Consider the following 19041-nt stretch of genomic DNA (forward strand, 5'->3'; position numbering starts at 1 on the left):
CCAGGTGTTTCTTGACTTCCTACTTTTGCATTCCAGTCCCCTATAATGAAAAGGATATCTTTTTTAGGTGTTAGTTCTAAACGGTCTTGTAGGTCTTCACAGAACCATTGAACTTCAGCTTCTTCAGCATTACTGGTTGGAGCATAGACTTGGATTACTGTGATATTGAATGGTTTGCTTTGGAGACAAACAGAGATCATTCTGTCTTTTTGAGATTGCATTCAAGTACTGCATTTTGGACTCTTTTGTTGACCATGATGGCTACTCCATTTCTTCTAAGGGATTCCTGCCTGCTGTAGTAGATATAATGGTCATCTGAGTTAAATTCACCCATTCCAGTCCATTTTAGTTCCCTGATTCCTAGAATGTTGATGTTCACTCTTGCCATCTCTTGTTTGACCACTTCCAATTTGCCTTGATTCATGGACCTAAGATTCCAGGTTCTTATGCAATGCTGCTCTTTACTGCATCGGACCTTGCTTCTATCACCAGTCACATCCACAGCTGGGTATTGTTTTTGCTTTGGCTCCATCCCTTCATTCTTTCTGGAGTTATTTCTCCACTGATCTCCAGTAGCATATTGTGCAACTACTGACCTGGGGAGTTCCGCTTTCAGTATCCTATCATTTTGCCTTTTCATACTGTTCATGGGGTTCTCAAGGCAAGAATACTGAAGTGGTTTGCCATTCCCTTCTTCAGTCGACCACATTCTGTCAGACCTCTTCACCATGACCTGTCTGTCTTGGAAGGTACTATTGATTGTGATAAGGGCAAGGTTACTGCTTCTTCCTGGTCCTCAGTTTCCAGAGGATGAAAAGTTGCCACTCATCCTCTCAATGTTAATGGGGATGTGTTCCATGTTAGGAGTCTACTCAACTACATTCCAGTCTCTGAGAACAGTTTTCCAGTGAAAGTATTAATACATTCTCAATAGCAGATTGATTTATTTTTCTGAGATTATGTCTGATTTGAGAGTTGGAAGCTCTAGTGGTCTGAAAGCAACAAGATACTCCACAAAATAGGTTGCTTGCAGGTGTCCCATGTCCCATTTTTATGCCATGGAGGGGCCTCTGAAGAGTCACACTAGACCAGGGACTGCCTTTGTTGGTGGCCAGTGTATTTCTATTGTGAAGCTTTGTGTTTTCTTTCTTACTTTTCCATCAAATCCAAATGAGAATGTAGTAATATGGATTCCCTATAGAGATGAGTACAAACTGAGTTCTATAGTCTGTTAAACATCTGAACTGCTAAATTTTTTATTTTATGGTCAGAGCCAACCGTGAAATATAATTCCTAATGAAAATTTTAATATTAAAAATGTTAGCAGTAACAACCAACTCTGAAGAAAAGTTGCAATTCATCAAATTGTGCAAGATCAGTTTATGTTATAGAAGCAAGGTAATTCCTGTCTGATTTTTATGATTATAGATTTATTTTTCCATTTTATGCATTGCTATAAATAAAATCACACAGTATTTACTCTTTTGTGCTTGCCTTTCCCTCCAATTTTGCTTTTGTGAGATGCATTCTTATTGTTGTACTAGTAGTTTGCTTTGTTATTGATGTAAATATTCTGTTGTATGGCTATATATACTAATTTATGTAATAAACCACTCCTAGTTTATATACAAGGAAATGGATAGAAAGTGCACCAAAAGACACATTCAGGAATGTCTATAGTAGCACTCAATCAGTTCAGTTCAGTCATTCAGTTGTGTCCAACTCTTGGGACTCCATGGACTGCAGCACGCCAGGCTTCCCTGTCCATCATCAACTCCTAGAACTTACTCAAACTCATCTCCATTGAGTCGGTGATGCCATTCAACCATCTCATTCTCTGTCATCCCCTTCTCCTCCTGCCTTCAATCTTTCCCAGCATCAGGGTCTTTTCAAATGAGTCAGTTCTTTGCATCATGTGGCCAAAGTATAGCAGCACTAGTCTAACCTAGATGTCCATCAGCAGATTCACTTCCAGTCTGATGGCTTTCCTGTTTCTTAATACTTTCTTTCGAAAAACAGCAGTTCCTAATTTCAGTATAGCCCCATTTATCAATTTTTTTTCCCTAAGAGTAGTAGTTTTGTGCCCTGCTTAAGAAATCTCTGCCTTAGACCAAGGTCATTAGTACATTCTATGCTATCTTCTAGAAGATTTATTGTTCTATATCTCATATTTAGGCCTGCATTCAACCTAGAATTAATTTTCCCATGTGAAAGGTGGGTCAAGATTAATTATTTTTTCCTCTTTAAATATCCAATTTAGCCATTTAGTGATAAGACCATTGCTCTTCAGTGTCATCTTTTTCTACTGGTTTTATTTTATTCATTTTATTTTTAAAAATATTTATTCATGTACTTGGCTTTGTCAGGTTTTAGTTAAGGCATGCTGGATGTCAGTCTTCATTGCTGGCATGTGGGATCTTTAGTTGTGGCCTATGAGATTCTAGTTTTCTGACCACAGATCAAACCCAGGACCCATGGGAGGACTGGGAACATGGAATCTTGCCACTGGATCACAAGGAAGTCCCTCTACTGGTGTTGCTGCTGCTGCTGCTGCTGCTAAGTTGCTTCAGTCGTGCCCGACTCTGTGCGACCCCACAGACGGCAGCCCACCAGGTTCCCCCATCCCTGGGGTTCTCCAGGCAAGAACACTGGAGTGGGTTGCCATTTCCTTCTCCAATGCATGAAAGTGGAAAGTGAAAGTGAAGTCGCTCAGTCATGTCTGACCCTCAGCGACCCCATAGACTGCAGCCTTCCAGGCTCCTCTGTACATGGGACTTTCCAGGCAAGAGTACTGGAGTCGGGTGCCATTGCCTTCTCCTACTGGTGTTAAATAATGCTAACTAAATGGAGGAAAGTTAAGAACGATGTTGTTTTGTTTTTTCTAATACCTATACAGCTTTCTGTTTGTGTATGTGGAAAGAAAAAAGGTGAGGTGTTAGTCGCTCAGTCGTGTCCAACTCTTTGTACCATGGACTGTAGTCCACCAGTCTCCTCTGTCCATGGAATTCTCCAAATGGGTATCTGGAATCTATGGTAAGAGATTTTTGGGTTTTTTTTTTTGCTAAGCTGGATTTGTTTTTTTAGATATATTTTAATGATCCTTAAACCAAGACCACTGCAAGATTTGATGGCAGTCTTGGATTTTTGCCATAGTCTTGAGAAGGCAACGTAAATTGGTTTTTGTGTTGCTTTTATTTCTTTTTGAATCATTGGCAGGAAATAAAAGGGAGATTGCTTGAGGTCAAACTTTCTTCCCAAGATAAACTATATTGTTGCTGAAAAAAATTGCTTCCATAAAGTGAAAAAAAGAGCAGACTTGTCACAGAAGTGTAGTTAGCATTGTGTAACTGGAAGACACTTAAGTTTCTTAGATTACTGAAAAGACGTCAACAGTTTTTAAAAGTCTGAATTTCCAAGGTTCAAGAAAGCCACTTTGCTTCAAGGTCCAAAGAGGGACCTTGATAGAGTAATAGAGTTGAAAGGGTCATGTTCCCAAGTTCCTGTTCTGCCACCAGATACTTATGGACTCTTTTGTTTCCTTCTTTTACAATTAAAGATGCGGGTCAGTACTTCTGTGTTTCCTGCTGTGACTGTGTCACCTGTTTCATTGTACACCTTACTCCCAAGTGCACAAGTGGTCCACAGTCTGGCCTCTGTATTAGCTTTATTTTTGTTGTCCCTCCTGTTCAGGAAGCTTTCCTGAGGGTAAGAAAATAAAAGACTGCTGCTGTTGTTGTTGCTGAGTCATATCTAACTCTTTGCAACTCCATGGACTGCAGCTTGCCAGGCCTCCCTGTCCTTCACCATCTCCCTGAGTTCTCCCAAGTTCATGTCCAAAAGGCTACTACAGAGCAATACAATTTTTCCTCTGTAATTTATTAAGCATAATTTTCAAATTATTATCACTAAACACTCACCTGTGGCCATGTTAAATTCAGAGTTTGGAATAGACTTTAGTTCCTCCCAGATCCTTCTCATTTCTTTTTCTCAGTTTTTGTTTCTCAAAACTATTGCCTTTTCTTACTATACAAACAGTGTTGATTTTTCCAGTCGGCCTAAGGAAATGTGTAGTTCCTCTTACACGTTCTCAGCGAATTCCACCTGGTGACTACAAATTTATTTCCCAAGTACTTAAAGGTTAAAGATAAGTCTGTGACTGGGAAATGCAGGAAAATTAACAACCTGGAACAACTATATTATTATTTTTGTCAGTGCTGTGTGGCATGCTGCAAGATCTTATTCCAAAACTAGGGAATGAACCAGTGCCCCTTGCATTGGCAGCACAGTGCCTTAACCATGTACCTCCAGGGATATCCCACAACTCTATATCATTGAATCGAATGCACCATCAATTATAAGGTGCACCATTTTGTTAAGTATCAGGAAGAAAGGAAACAAAAAAATTCTCTCAGTGAAATCATGAAACATCAATGATAAGATACATTCCAATTTTTAAAATGTGTAAAATGCTCAGAAATGTCATGGAATCTATGAATTATGGTAATCATATCAATTCTCTAAATAATTTGCAGCATCATATCCAAGAAAAAAAAAAAGGCATGAGCATGACAGCCTTCTCAGGTGGGGCTAGTGGTAAAGAACCTGACTGCCAATATAGGAGATGTAAAAGTTGCCAGTTTGATCCTGGGTTGATCCCCTGGAGGAAGGCATGGCAACCCACTCTAGTATTCTTCCCTAGAATACTGGACAGAGGAGCCTGGTGGGCTACATACAGTCCATGGGGTCTCAAAGAGTCGGACATGACTAAAGTGACTTAGCATGCACAAATGAGCATGATAGTTCCTGAACTCAACTGTTCATTGGATATACCTGGGGATTTCTGGATCCCTCTTGAAGAAAGCTGAATCAGAATACTGGAGGATGGGTCCAAAGAATGCATAAACTAAACCAGCCAACATGTTAAAAAGCTCTCCCCACTTTGTTGGGCTGCTCATCTGTATTGGGAGCTATGAAGACAGAGAAAGCCTATCTGATAATATGTTTGTCATCGCTATTGCCCTGTTGCAGTTGGCTAATCTCCAGAACCAGCAAAAGAGAATGTTTATGAAAGAGTCATCCGATATGTTGCTTGTTTTTTTCTCTTCTATAAGGAGAAATTGATGGACTAATGTTGTTCATATTTTCAAACACTGAGAGTGGAATTCTATTAGTACTGAAATGATTCTTAAAAAAAAGTGCAAAGAAGTACTGAATAGAGAGGTTGGTATTTTAGAAAGGAATCAGTTGATCACAAGAACCATAAGGTATGTTTAATACTAAACTAGCCTATTTTTTCTTTTTTAATTTTTCAAGTAAGATTATGAGATTCGTATATTTTAAGTGCAGCAAGGCATTCGACAAGCTTCCTATGATATCCTTGAGGATGTGATGATGAAATACATACTGTAAGATTAGCTGAATTCATTTCAAGGCTGGTTAAAAAAATGAAACAAGTTTCTGTCCTTGACCCTATCTTATGTATCTTTTTAACAAACCGACTGAAGACATATAATAACACATTTATTCAATTTGAATTGTTACCAAAGTTGGCAGAGCTCACTAGCGCTATAATCAATCAAACTAAGATTGTGACATGCTGGAACATATGGGAAAAAATTAATTTAAAAACTATGAGCTCTCTTTTTTTTTGGTTAAAATATATAATTTGAACAAATACAGTATATGTACAGTGGAGACATCTGAAAATGTTCTGAGCATTTTAGTTGATCCAAAAGTGAAAGTTGCTCAGTCGTGTCTGATTCTTCGATACCCCATGGACTGGAACTTGCCAGGCATCTCTGTCCGTGGAATTCTCCAGGCAAGAATATTGGTATGGGTAGCCATTCGTTTATCCAGGGGACCTTCTCAACCCAGGGATCAAACCCATATCTCCTGCACTGCAGGCAGATTCTTTAACATCTAGCTATCAGGGAAGCCCAGTTGACCTGAAGTTTATCATGATTTTAAAGCGTAACATAACAGTTGAAAAGCTAAAATGATTAGCCTGCTACAGGGAAACTCACCAGCTCTCTTAATGGAATAACTTTCTAATTCCTCAGGTTTGGCAATGGACAGAGGGGCTCCAGATAGGAAGTGCTGCTGGACTTCACAACTCTTCTCTTACCTTAAAGAGATTGCTCTGGCACCAACAAGCTGTACCCCCATCTGTCCTTATTCTAGCACAAGCCATAATTTAGGGTTCCAGGAAACTGAAGACAGTTTCTACTCAAAGACTACCATAAATAATTAGTCTCCAGGATTGGCTCTTCTCAGAAAACAGAACTCTGGTTCTCCCCAGGGTCCCCTCGTGTGACCTCCTGTTCAGCCATAGCATTGTTTCTCCTTACTAACCACCCATTTGCCTCTTCAACCAAGAGCCCTCTGAACCCTTCAGAAAGACCCAAAGTGGAACAAGGAAGATGGTCCATCTATTTTTCATTGTAAATTTTCTTCCATGTTGTAATTCTATTCCCAGAATGTTTCTATTCCATGGATTTTTGACACTGGAATGATGATTTCGTTACCATGAGACCCCAATGTCTACTCATGTGATTCGTATGACAGTACACTTTGGCATTAATAGGACAACTATGTCATATCACACTAGTCCAGTATTAGGATGAGATATACACACATGGACAGAGAAGTCCTTTCCATCAAACCATATCATTACCTGAATTAAGAAATAATTTCTCCGATTTTGCAGTATACCAAATTTTGAATGCTAAATTAATTTCTGCCCATCAAAAAAGAAAAACTTTGACAATCTGCTGTGTTTTCCAAAGAAGGAGCTCAGGTCGAAGAAATTGAGAACACTGTGCACACTGCTATATTTAAAATGCATAACCAACAAGGACTTACTGTATAGCACAGGGAACTCTGCTCAATGTTATGTGGTAGCCTGGATAGGAGGGGAGTTTTGGGGAGTGGATACCTATAAATCTGTTGCTGAGTCCCTTTGTGATCCACATGAAACTCACAACGGTGTTAATTTGCTATTCTCCAATATAAAATAAAAAGTTAAAACAGAGACACTCTGAACTGTGTTTCCCAAAGAAGGAGACCAGGTTGAAGAAATAGGGAAAATGAAGCTTAGAGAGTAAAGCAGAAAGATATGGTAGCTCTCTCTGAATTCCATTTATATGAAGAAGCATGTGAAAGATGTCCTAACAGTGTAATTTTTATGATTCTTTATAACTCAAAGATTTCTGGTTCTCTGACTTGTTCATGTCATTATGGACAGATATACCAAGACGACTGGGTACAAGATACAAGGAAGTAGACTTGGGTTCAATATAATTAAAAATAAAAACTCTCAAATTCCTAAAACTGCTCCTATAAAAAAGACCACCTTATGATGTGTTCTGTCTATTTTAAAACCATCAAAAGAATTCCCCTGGAAGGAATGTTAGTTGTAAGTGGTTAATAGATAAGGGTCTATAGCTTAATAACTTGCTTCAAATCCCAGCTCTACCACTTACTACAGGTAACCTTGGTTATGTTATTCCAACTCTGTTTCTCTATTTCTTTAGCTGTGTAATGGGTCTAACAATAACGTTGTGGGGGACAAAACAAGTTACAATAGAAAAACCCCTTGGAAAGATAGATGACAAATATTGAACACTTAATAATTGTTGGTTTTTATTAGTTCCTTCCAAACACTAATATTCTTTGATTCTAATTGTAATTACTTTCAATGTCCCTAATGTTCTTTATATAAGAGAAGAAATCTATTAATATAATACCAAAATAGAGCAAGTGCTTGGCTTGATGGGATTCTTTGCCTATGGGCTATGATTTAGAGGCCAGTTCAGTAGAAATATGGACTCAATATTGACATAAGTTTATGCTTTTATAAAACAATTTATAATTTGGTACCCTTCGGGTGACTCCATGGACTATCGCCTGCCAGGCTCCTCTGTCCATGGCATTCTTTAGGCAAGAGTACTGGAATGGGTTGCCATTTCCTTCTCCATGGTATCTCCCCAAACCAAGGATTGAACTGGCATCTCTTAAATCTCCAGCATTGGCAAGCGTGTGTGTGGTTTTTTTTTTTTTTGGCCACAGAGAAGGCAACGACACACCACTCCAGTACTCTTGCCCGGAAAATCCCATGGACGGGGGAGCCTGGTAGGCTGCAATCCATGCGGTTGCGAAGAGTCAGACACGACCGAGCAACTTCACTTTCACTTTTCACTTTGATGCATTGGAGAAGGAAATGGCAACCCACTCCAGTGTTCTTGCCTGGAGAATCCCAAGGATGGCAGAGCCTGGTGGGCTGCTGTCTATGGGGTTGCACAGAGTCAGACACGACTGAAGCGACTTAGCAGCAGCAGCAGCAGCAGCAGAACCACTTGGAAAGCCCAAATTTGGTTTAGCATTAATTTAAAAAATTTAACAATAGGAAATATTGAAAAATGTAAGCAATGCAGAACTGCAAAATAAATTAAAATTTCTTTGGGACTGGTTCTTAAGCAAATAAGTAAGCATATATGATTTCATATAATTTACTCCAAAACAGAAATTATACTCACAGAAATTACACTGATTTGCAACTTCCTTTTTAAAAATTAAGATATTATTATTTTTAGAACATTTTAGATTCACAGCAAAATTGAGGGTATAGAGGTTTCCCATATATTCCCTGCACCTATATGTGCACAGCCTCTTCCTTTATCAACAGCCTCCCCCAGAGTGGTACATCTGTTACAACTGATGAACCTATGTTGACACATGTAATTATCCAAAATTACATTACAGTTCACTTCTGATGTATTTTCTATGGGTACAATTTCCTTTTGTGTACTGTTACAGTTTAAGAGTTCTATACAGAACATTTTATGGCTTTAGAATTAAAATCATAAGTATAAACAAATGCTGTTTTTGCTGTTGTTCGGTTGCCATGTCGTACCTTGGGGACATACATTTTAAACAAAATTTTCACATAGATTCTTTTTAAAATTTATTTTCCTTTATTTATTTATTGGCTGTACTGGGTCTTTTGCAGTCACTTCTCTTGTTGCACAGGCTCTAGGCATGCAAGCTTCAGTAGTTGCAGCACACACGTTCAGTATTTGTGGCACACTGGCTTTGTTGCTCCTCGGCATGTGGGATCTTCCTGGACTAGGGATTGAACCTGTGTCCCCTGCATTGGCAGGCAGAGTCTTAACCAATGGACCATGAGGAAAGTTCCTCATATAGATTCTTGATCTGCTCATATCATCAAAAGTTGTACAGGTTGGTCAATTTAGGAACTGTGGAGCATGAATCTGGGAGTTTTACTCTTGGGTGTCCATGGCTCCAATCCAATTATTTTCCTGTCAGCTAGTTCCTCTTCCATTTGCACAACTGATATAAAACTGTGCCTATGTATCACAAACTTTTAAAAAAATAATTTCTAGGATAATTGTTAATAACACTTCTCTAGGAATTTAAAAATGAGTTTAAATACTAATATTTGGATAATTTACACACTGAGAAAGCCCTAAAGCATAATATAGTACAATTGTTTTGTTTTGCAGATGAAGCAACCAAGGTTCAACAAGGTCAAATGACATGTCCAAGACTGAACATCAAATGTGTAGTTGGGCTGGAAGGTGAGACCCAGTGGTTACTTTTTATCTCTCAACGCAGTGCCCTTTGTATTCTAAAAAATGGTAACTGGAATTTTTGAAGACCAATAAGCACAGCAAATTAATATTATTTCAACAAATGGTTAATAAGCAATTTTACTGAAACTTTTCTACCTGATGAAAGTAAGTTGAAATATTAAGCAAATGAATGGTTCATTGAGTTCTTTTTTGTACTATACACATAGACAGTATCATTTTTAACAGAATTTTTTAAAAGAATATATTTAACAGAGTTAAACAAGTTTATGGCATTTCTGGCATCACTAGTTATTTCACAGTTATCATGGAAGTGGGACTCCATTGACATAAAAGGAAGAACTCAGAAGACCAGCCCTTCATTGTTCCCAGTTGGGGTGTTGGCTGATATTAAGCAAAAAAGATATCTTGTACTGGTTTGAAACATTAATTATAAAGATCACATAATGAAAGAGAAAACATTTACTTATATGGAGCAAGAGAAAGTTTCCTATGTGTCAACAAAATGAAAGTTGTCATCAGTTGAGGGCCTTTTCATTCATTTTGATAATTTACAGCTGCCTTTTCTACTGTCTGCTTAAATCCAAGCATGAAAGAATTTCTTTTTTTTTCAATTGCTCTGAGAACAGAAAAGAAGCAAAATTAGCATACCAGATCCCCAATAGGGTTAAAATGAAAGGAAAACAGGTGTTTAAGTTAATTGTCTTTCCACTGGAAGGTTTCTTTTAATAATGTGCTTCTTGAACATTTAAAGTGGTCTAAGATTGCCTATAAACCAATTTAAACATGCAATGCCCAGAAAAACCTATTTTATAAAACATGGCCGATTGTTTACATTAAATTTCTGAACAGAAATATGTGTTCGCATATGGAAGAGACTGCATACCTCTCTAAAAAAAATACAGTAAGTGAAAAGTGATAAATGTTATAGTTTTCCAGCCTCAAGATGTATTTGTAAACCATGTAAAGAGGTTTCCATGTTCTATTAACTCTGACATTAATGAAATTAGGTGATTTAACACTGAGTCAGTGTGGCCTCTACAGTAATAAAAGGCAACAGCACAAGCTTAATTCTGAAATGTGCCTTTTGAAGACAAAATATTGATTTATTCTTAAACATCTCTTATTAAGACTTTCAGATTCATAAATGGAAAAGCATCTTGCTAATTCCATGCAAATCACAATAGGAATTGGAATTAGAGCCTGACTTTTTCTTTGTAGGACTATTCTTCTGTTGCCTACACATGCACCAAGAAGTAAACCCAGCTTACTTCTTAGTGCCATAGTTTAACTCTTTCTGTTCCTTTGCCCCAGGGATGATATTAAGATAATATCTTGTATACGTTTGCTATTCCCCTCTTTTTTTGTTCGGGTTTTTGTTAAATGTTTGTAGTTCATAGCATTTCTATAACAAGGAATTTTGTAGTCTATGTTGCCTTTAAATCTTTTATTCAGCATGTATTTATTGAGTTTGAATATGGCCACGTACTGTTCTAGGCAGTGGGGATGTGTCTGTGAAGAAAAGAGACAAAGATTCTTCCCTGTGGAAGGTCTAGTGCAGAGATAAACAATAAATTATCAACCAACAAATTGAATGTTGGAAGGCAATAAGTGTTCTGGAAAGAGGAAAAAAGACTAGGGAAAGAGTGGTCAAGAGTTCCTGGAGGAGGTGTTGGCAGGTTGCAATTGTCAATGTAGTCAGAATGGACCCCATTGAGAACAGACATTTGAGTAAAGACTGAAACTAATGAAGCAGCTTTTATTTAACAACAACATGCTTTTCATTAAAACAACACTTTCTTTAATCCATTTTTAAAAAATTAATTACTTAATTTTTGGCTCTGCTGGGTCTTTGCTGTTGCTTGGACTTCTCCTTTGTCACAAAGAGTGGGTGTTACTCTCTAGTTGCACTGCACAGGCTTCTCGTTGCAGTGGCTTCTCCTGTGGAGCACAGGCTTTAGGGAGCATGGGCTTCAGAAGCTGTGGCTGGAAGGTTTAGTTGCCCCACGTTATATGCAATCTTCCCAAACCAGGGATCAAACCCAAGTCTTCTGCATTGGCAGGCAAATTCTTGACCACTGAACCATCAGGGAAGTCTCTAAAAGAATTTAGAGTGAGGACCTGTTCCCAGAATACATCAATCACCAGCAATATCTGCAAAGACTATGGATTGAGTGTGGTGGGGGAAACTTGGCAGAGCCTAGAGATGTGAGTCGCTCTGTGTTCCTTTGTCTCTGTACAGCCCAGTGAACATTTGTTTACCAAACATTTGCTTTTTCGCCGCAGTGTAAATTGGCTTCCTCCCCTTTGAAATTCCAAACCACTACAACCAATATCCTCTTTTGTCTTTAGCTGAAGATGGTATTTAAGGTGAGAGCTTCGGCCATTTTAGTGAGTTACTCAATTCTCCATGGTCTCCACATGTATACATGTTGTTAAACTTTTGTTTGACTTTCTCCTGTTAATCTATCTCTTGTCAATTTAGCCAGAAGAACCTGGAGCAGTAGAAGAAAATGTCTTCCTCCTTGACAGAGTTAACCAGATAAAGAAGCAGGGATAAACATTCTGGGTGGGCAAAATAACTCATGCACATGAAAAAGTGACAGGCTTTATTTTCTTGGGTTCCAAAATCACTGCGTATGGTGTCTGCAGACAAACCCAGACAGCATATTAAAAAGCAGACACATCACTTTGCTGACAAAGGTCCGTGTAGTCAAAGCTATTGTTTTTCCCGTAGTCATGCATGGATGTGAGAGTTGGGCTGTAAAGAAGGCCGAGAGTCAAGGAATTCATGCCTTTGAACTGTGGTACAGGAGAAGATTCTTGAGAGTCCCTTGGATTGCAAGGAGATCAAACCAGTCAATCCTAAAGGAAATCAATCCTGAATATTCATTGGAAGGACTGATGCTGAGGTGGAAGCTCCATTACTTTAGCCACCTGATGCGAAGGGTTAACTCATTGAAAAAGACTCTGATGCTGGGAAATATTGGAGAAGGCAATGGCAACCCACTCCAGTACTCTTGCCTGGAAAATCTCATGGATGGAGGAGCCTGGTAGGTTACAATCCATGGGGTCGCTAAGAGTCAGACAGGACTTCACTTTCACTTTTCACATTAATGCATTGGAGAAGGAAATGGCAACCCACTCCAGTGTTCTTGCCTGGAGAATTCCAGGGATGGGGGAGCCTGGTGGGCTGCTGTCTATGGGGTTGCACAGAGTTGGACATGACTGAAGTGACTTAGCAGCAGCAGCTGGGAAATATTGAAGGCAGGAGGAGAAAGGGTCTATAGAGGATAAGATGGTTGGATAGCATTACTGACTCAGTGGACTATGAAGTTTGAGCAAACTCCGGGAAATAGTGCAGGACAAGGAAGCCTGGTGTGCTGCAGTCCATGGGGTTGCAAAGAGTTGGACAGGACTTAGTAACTGAATAACAACAACAGGTGCTATAATGACGGGGATGACATAAGGAGAGATCTTAAGGCCACAATGGCTAAGGTGGAATGATCAAGGTACAGTTGAGACTAGCTCTGTTAGGGACCTTTGTCTTTATAGGTAAACCTCACTTCTACAAATGTCAATTAGCATTTTATTGCAATTGTACTCCTCTTATCAATTCATTGTGTCTTCTTATTTGTTTTTGGATGTAGGGTATCTTTTTTGGTAGGTTCCAGCATTTTCTGCGGAGAAGTCAATGGCAGCCCACTCCAGTACTCTTGCCCGGAAAATCCCATAGATGGAGGAGCCTGGTAGGCTGCAGTCCATGGGGTCGCTAAGAGTCAGACATGACTGAGTGACTTCACTTTCACTTTTCACTTTCATGCATTGGAGAAGGAAATGGCAACCCACTCCAGTGATCTTGCCTGGAGGTTCCCAGGGATGGGGGAACCTGGTGGGTTGCCGCCTATGGGGTCTCACAGAGTTGGACACGACTGAAGCGACTTAGCAGCAGCAGCAGCAGCAGCAGCATTAGCAGCATTTTCTGGTTTATTATTGCTCAACAGTTAGTTGTGATTTTGGTGTTTTTGTTAAGAGGTGAAGTCATATCCTTCTACTCTGCTACCTTGTTGATTTCCTCATCAGCATTTTTATTGTGATGCTTGGTTTTAATGGTGTTTATTTTTTAAGGTAATCTTTTTAGTACAAGCTATTCTAATTTTCCTTTTACTTAATAATGTTTATATTTTACAGTCTACTTATCCTGGTAGCGCAGCTGGTAAAGAATCTGCCTGCAATGCAGGAGACCTGGGTTCGATCCCTGGGTTGGGAAGGTCCCCTGGAGAAGGCAACAGCTGCCCACTCTAATATTCTGACCTGGAGAATTCTGTGAACAGAGGAGCCTGGCAGGCTACAGTTCATGGGGTTGCAAAGGGTCAGACACCACTGAGCAACTTTCACTTTATTTAAAAATAGAATGATAATTTTATAACCAACAAGATTATAGATGTGCATAGATTTAGAAGTAACTATGAAGGTGGTTGGAAAAGGCAATGGCACCCCACTCCAGTACTCTTGCCTGGAAAATCCCATGGATGGAGAAGCCTGATAGGCTGCAGTCCATGGGGTCTCGAAGAGTCGGACACGACTGATCAACTTCACTTTGACTTTTCACTGTCATGCATTGGAGAAGGAAATGGCAACTCACTCCAGTATTCTTGCCTAGAGAATCCCATGGATGGGGGAGCCTTGTGGGCTGCTGTGTCTGGGGTCGCACAGAGTCGGACACGACTGAAGTGACTTGGCAGCAGCAGCAGCAGCAGCATGAAGGTGGTACAGGCATGACTAAAGTTTGAGAAACTACTAGGCTAGTGTTTGGCAAATTATGCCCCTTGGGCCAAAACAGACTCTCCACCTGCTTTTGTAAATAACACATTATTGCAACACAGTGACACCCATTTGTTTATTACTGTCTGTGGCTGCTCTCCCTACACTGACAGAGATGAATAGTTGAGACAAAGACTATATAGTCCAAAAAACCTAAAATATTAATATTTACTATCCAACCTTCTGCAGAAAAAATGTGCTGACCCCTCTATCAACCCATACTATAAAAGCATTTTTAAAAATGTAGTCAGTACAATTCTAACTTTGTAAGACATGGATACATTTATCCTTTTATTATGTGTCTCTTTTCTGTATTCAAGACACTTGGTGCCTTTCTACAGATTAGGAGCATTCCAGGACACCTAAGACTTGAGGCCATGTGAGAACGCTGAGCTATTATGAGAGTTTCTTTGTCTACTGTTTGACAGGATGGATTCTGCCTTCTCCTCAAATTCTGTTTGATCAGAAATGCTGTGGCGTGATAAAAGGAGCTGACGAATTACTGAGGCCCCAAGCTCCACTAAAGATTAGAGTAAAACACGCACTTCAAAGGATCCTGGTGAAGGAGGAAAGTTCAGTAGCTTTGATTTCTAAGTGGAGAGGAGGCCAAGGGATTTAGAATGAGAGAACTGGAAACCATTTTTTTTTGTTTTATTTTATTTTATTTTTTTTTTGCCACTCCTTACAGGATCTTAGATCCTGGACAAGGGATTGAATTTGTGCCTCCTGCATTGGGAGTGCAGAGTCTTAACTGCTGGACTGGCAGAGAAGTCTTTGAAAACCATCATTCTTAAGTGAGTTTTGGTAGAGTAATGTAGGGATTGCTTATCTGGTGGTCAACGTTCTGCCACACTCTGGTTTCATGTTCCTTTTCAGCTTCACAAAGTAAGTCTTCCATAATCAATATTCTTGCAAGAAGACATTTCTCTTGATACTTCTGTATATTCTGAGCACTCTTTTCAGTGTTTGGCATCTATTATTTTACTTCATCCTTACATTTACCCCATGAAGTAAGCACTGTCATTATCCCTGTTTTACAAAGGAGGGCACGGAAGTCCTCCACAGAGAGGTTTAGTAACCTGCTCAAAATCATATGACTAGTAATAAAGAGGGGATTTGAACCCAGGATTTGATTCTAGTACCTGTTTTTTAATCACTGACCTGCATGCTTGTGTGCTAAGTCACTTCAGTCCTGTCTGACTTTTTGCAGCTCTATGGACTTTAGCTCTCCAGGCTCCTCTATCCAGGGGATTCTCCAGGCAAGAATACTGAAGTGGGCTGCCATGCCCTCCTCCAGGGGATCTTCCTGATCCACAGATTGAACTCGTGCATTTCTTATATCACGTGCATTGGCAGGCAGGTTCTTTACTACTAGTGCCACCTGGGAAGGGCAATCACTATCCTACTCGGCCTCTATTCTGACCAGGACACCCTGTGAAGAACACAGTATAAAAGTCACATTGCCAAACCAAACTTGGATCTGCTCTCCTGTATGTAGTAAAGCCGATTTACTGACTCCCAATTATGGTGAAAAAAAAGTGCTACATTTATTGCAGGGTGCCAAGCAAGGAGTCCAGGGAAGCTAGTGCTCAAAACACTCCCTGATGGGTTTTTTTGAAAGGACTTTTTTACAAAGTCAAGGCTGGGGAGGGGGAGTCCCAGGGTATGTCAGTTAATGCATAATTCTCTGATTGGTTGATGGTGAGGTAACAGGGGTAAACATTATCAATCCTTAAGTGACAGTAGGTCTGGGAGCTATATGCTCTTGGTCATCAATTAGTTAATTTCTTCCATTTGGTGGTGATTTGGACATTTGTAAAAAAAAACTAAGGAAATGCGCACCAGATACTATGCAACAGAAATTGACTTTGTCAGTTCTGGAGGTTAGAAATCAGAGACCAAGTTTGGGTAGGATTATCTTTTAATGAGAGATGTCTTCCTGGCTTGCAGATGGCTGTCTTCTCACTGTCTTTGCATGGTGGACAGAGAGCAAGCTCTCCCCCTCTCTTTTTATAAGACACTAATCTTATCAGATTAGGGCCCTACCCTTATGACCTCATTTAACCTTAACTACTTCTATACAGGTTGTATCTCATAGAGTGACACTGGAGGTCGAGGCTTCAAAATGTGAATCTGGTGGGGAACATAATTCAGTTCATAGCACTTACTTTTGTAATTCCCAGTAACCACTGGACCTACAGTGAAGTCCACCCCCCACCCCATATTAATTACTTTAAATGAAAGTCACTAAAGAAATGGCCTATGTAAGAGGGACACTTAGTCTCCCTGAAAGTAGGAAATAAATTTCCCATGTGAAAGATGCTATTCTGGAACCCAGAGGTAGAAAAACATTGTTAGGGAGGGAGTTCAGAGCCAATAAACCTGTATAAACAAAACTGTAACGCCATATTATTATTGTTAACATGAGGATTGTTAGTGTAAATAAATGATAAATCCAAATTTTATTGCAAAGTAGTTGAACATGGCCATCTCTTAAGCTCCAGTCTTCAGGAGAATGCATTGTTCAGAGGGATACTTCCCAAATGAGGTGCAAAATAAGTAATCGAAACACACTTTTACATCCTCAAAACTTCAATAGTTTTAGACATTATAATACCATTATAATACCTTTAAATGGGGCTTCCTGGTGGCTCAGAAGTTAAAGTGTCTGCCTGCACCTGCCCGCAATGCAGGAGACCTGGGTTCGATTCCTGGGTCGGGAGGATCCCCTGGAAGAGGAAATGGCAACCCACTCCAGTATTCTTGCCTGGAAAACTCCATGGACAGAGGAGCCAGTGGGCTGCAGTCCATGGGGTCTCAAAGAGTTGGACACGACTGAGCGACTTCACTTCACTTCACAATACCTTTAATTAGGGCAGACTGGTGATTTGGAACTGGAGAGGGCCTACTGGCTTCTGGTAGATAGAGACTAGGGTTGTTGCTAAATATCCTACAGGGTGCAGTATAGCCCCTCCAACAAGGACTTCTGTGGCCCCAAATGTCAAAAGTGATAAAGTTGAGGGCTTCCCTGGTGACTCAGTGGTAAAGACTCCTCCTGCCAATGGAGGAGACACGGGTTTGATCCCTGATACTGCAAGATCCCACATGCTGCAGAGCAACCATTCCCATGAGCCACAGCTACTGAGCCTGTGCTGTAGAGCCTGGGAGCTGCAGCTACTGAAGACCACACACCCTAGAGCTGATGTTCTGCAACAAGAGAAGCCACTGCAATGAGGTGCCTGTGCACTGCAACTAGAGAACAGCCCTCACTCACCACAACTAGAGAAGCGGTGTGCCACAATGAAGACCCAGCACAACCAAAAATAATCAACAAATAAATACAATTACGTACAAAAAAGAAAGTTTGTGTTTTTTAAAAGGGATAACGTTTAGAAACTTGATGTGCAGTCGCTCAGTTGTATCTGACTCTTTGCAACCCCATGGACTGTAGCCCATCATGCTCCTCCGTCCATGGGATTTTCCAGGCAACAGTACTAGAGTGGGTTGCCATTTCCCTCTCCTTAGAAATGAGGGTAAATGTAAATATAGAGCCGTGACGTTCCCCGTGCTTCTACTTCTCAATGTAAATGTAGCATACTTTTTGTGTTAGGGAAGAAAAAATATACCTTCTATCTTTCTAGGTTGGTCTAATAATAAAATTGACAAATGACAGATTAAAAGGAGAAAAAGAAAGCTTAATAACATATATACCTCCTGAAAACATGGGGGAGGCCAAGGTAAACTGAGTAGCTCATCAAAATTACCAAAGCCGCCACCTTAAATACCATCTTCAGCTAAAGACAAAAGAAGTTGGAAGTGGGGGGAGTCAGTTATGGTGGTTTACCAGGAAAAGTACAAAGTACAATAAACAAGGGTAAGGTTGTTGTGCAAATCTAAGTCATTCCCGTCTCCACTGATAGGAGTTTCTAGAGGTAAATTTATCATACTCTTCCTGATACAGTGGGAGATATTCTTACAAATGAAGGTTTATCTTTTTTTAACTGAAGTATTAGTTGATGTATAAATTGTCCTAGTTTCAGGTATATAGCAAAGTGATTCATATATATGTATATATTACTTTTTTCAGATTCTTTCCTATCATAGGGTATTATAAGATATAGATTATAGTTCCCTGAACTATACAATAAATCCTTGTAGCTTTTTATATAGTGGTGTGTAACTTTTTAATTATACACTCTTAATTTATCCTTCCCTGCTTTACCCTTTGGTAACCATAAGTTTGTTTTGTGTCTGTGTTTTTGTTTCTGTTTTGTCAATAAATTCATTTGTACTATTTTTTAGATTCCACATATAATCTGGCAGGCTACAGTCCATGGGGTTGCAAAGAGTCAGATACAATTGAACATGCATGCACCCACATAAGTGGGTGATATCATATGATATCATATAGTATTGGAGAGTTCTCTTATACAGGTAAATGTCTCTTACAAAAGGGTAACTTCTACTCAGGTTTCAGATTTCCTCCTGTACCTGCGGTTTCTTAAAAATAACCAGCTTAAAATAATCCTTTTACCAAAGAAGCATATTTTGGGATGGCAAATTCTGCTCCCCTACATTGTTCATATCAATATTCAGCATTTACACTATT

Source organism: Budorcas taxicolor, chromosome 4 (assembly GCF_023091745.1).
Source record: "Budorcas taxicolor isolate Tak-1 chromosome 4, Takin1.1, whole genome shotgun sequence".
Taxonomy (NCBI): Eukaryota; Metazoa; Chordata; class Mammalia; order Artiodactyla; family Bovidae; genus Budorcas; species Budorcas taxicolor.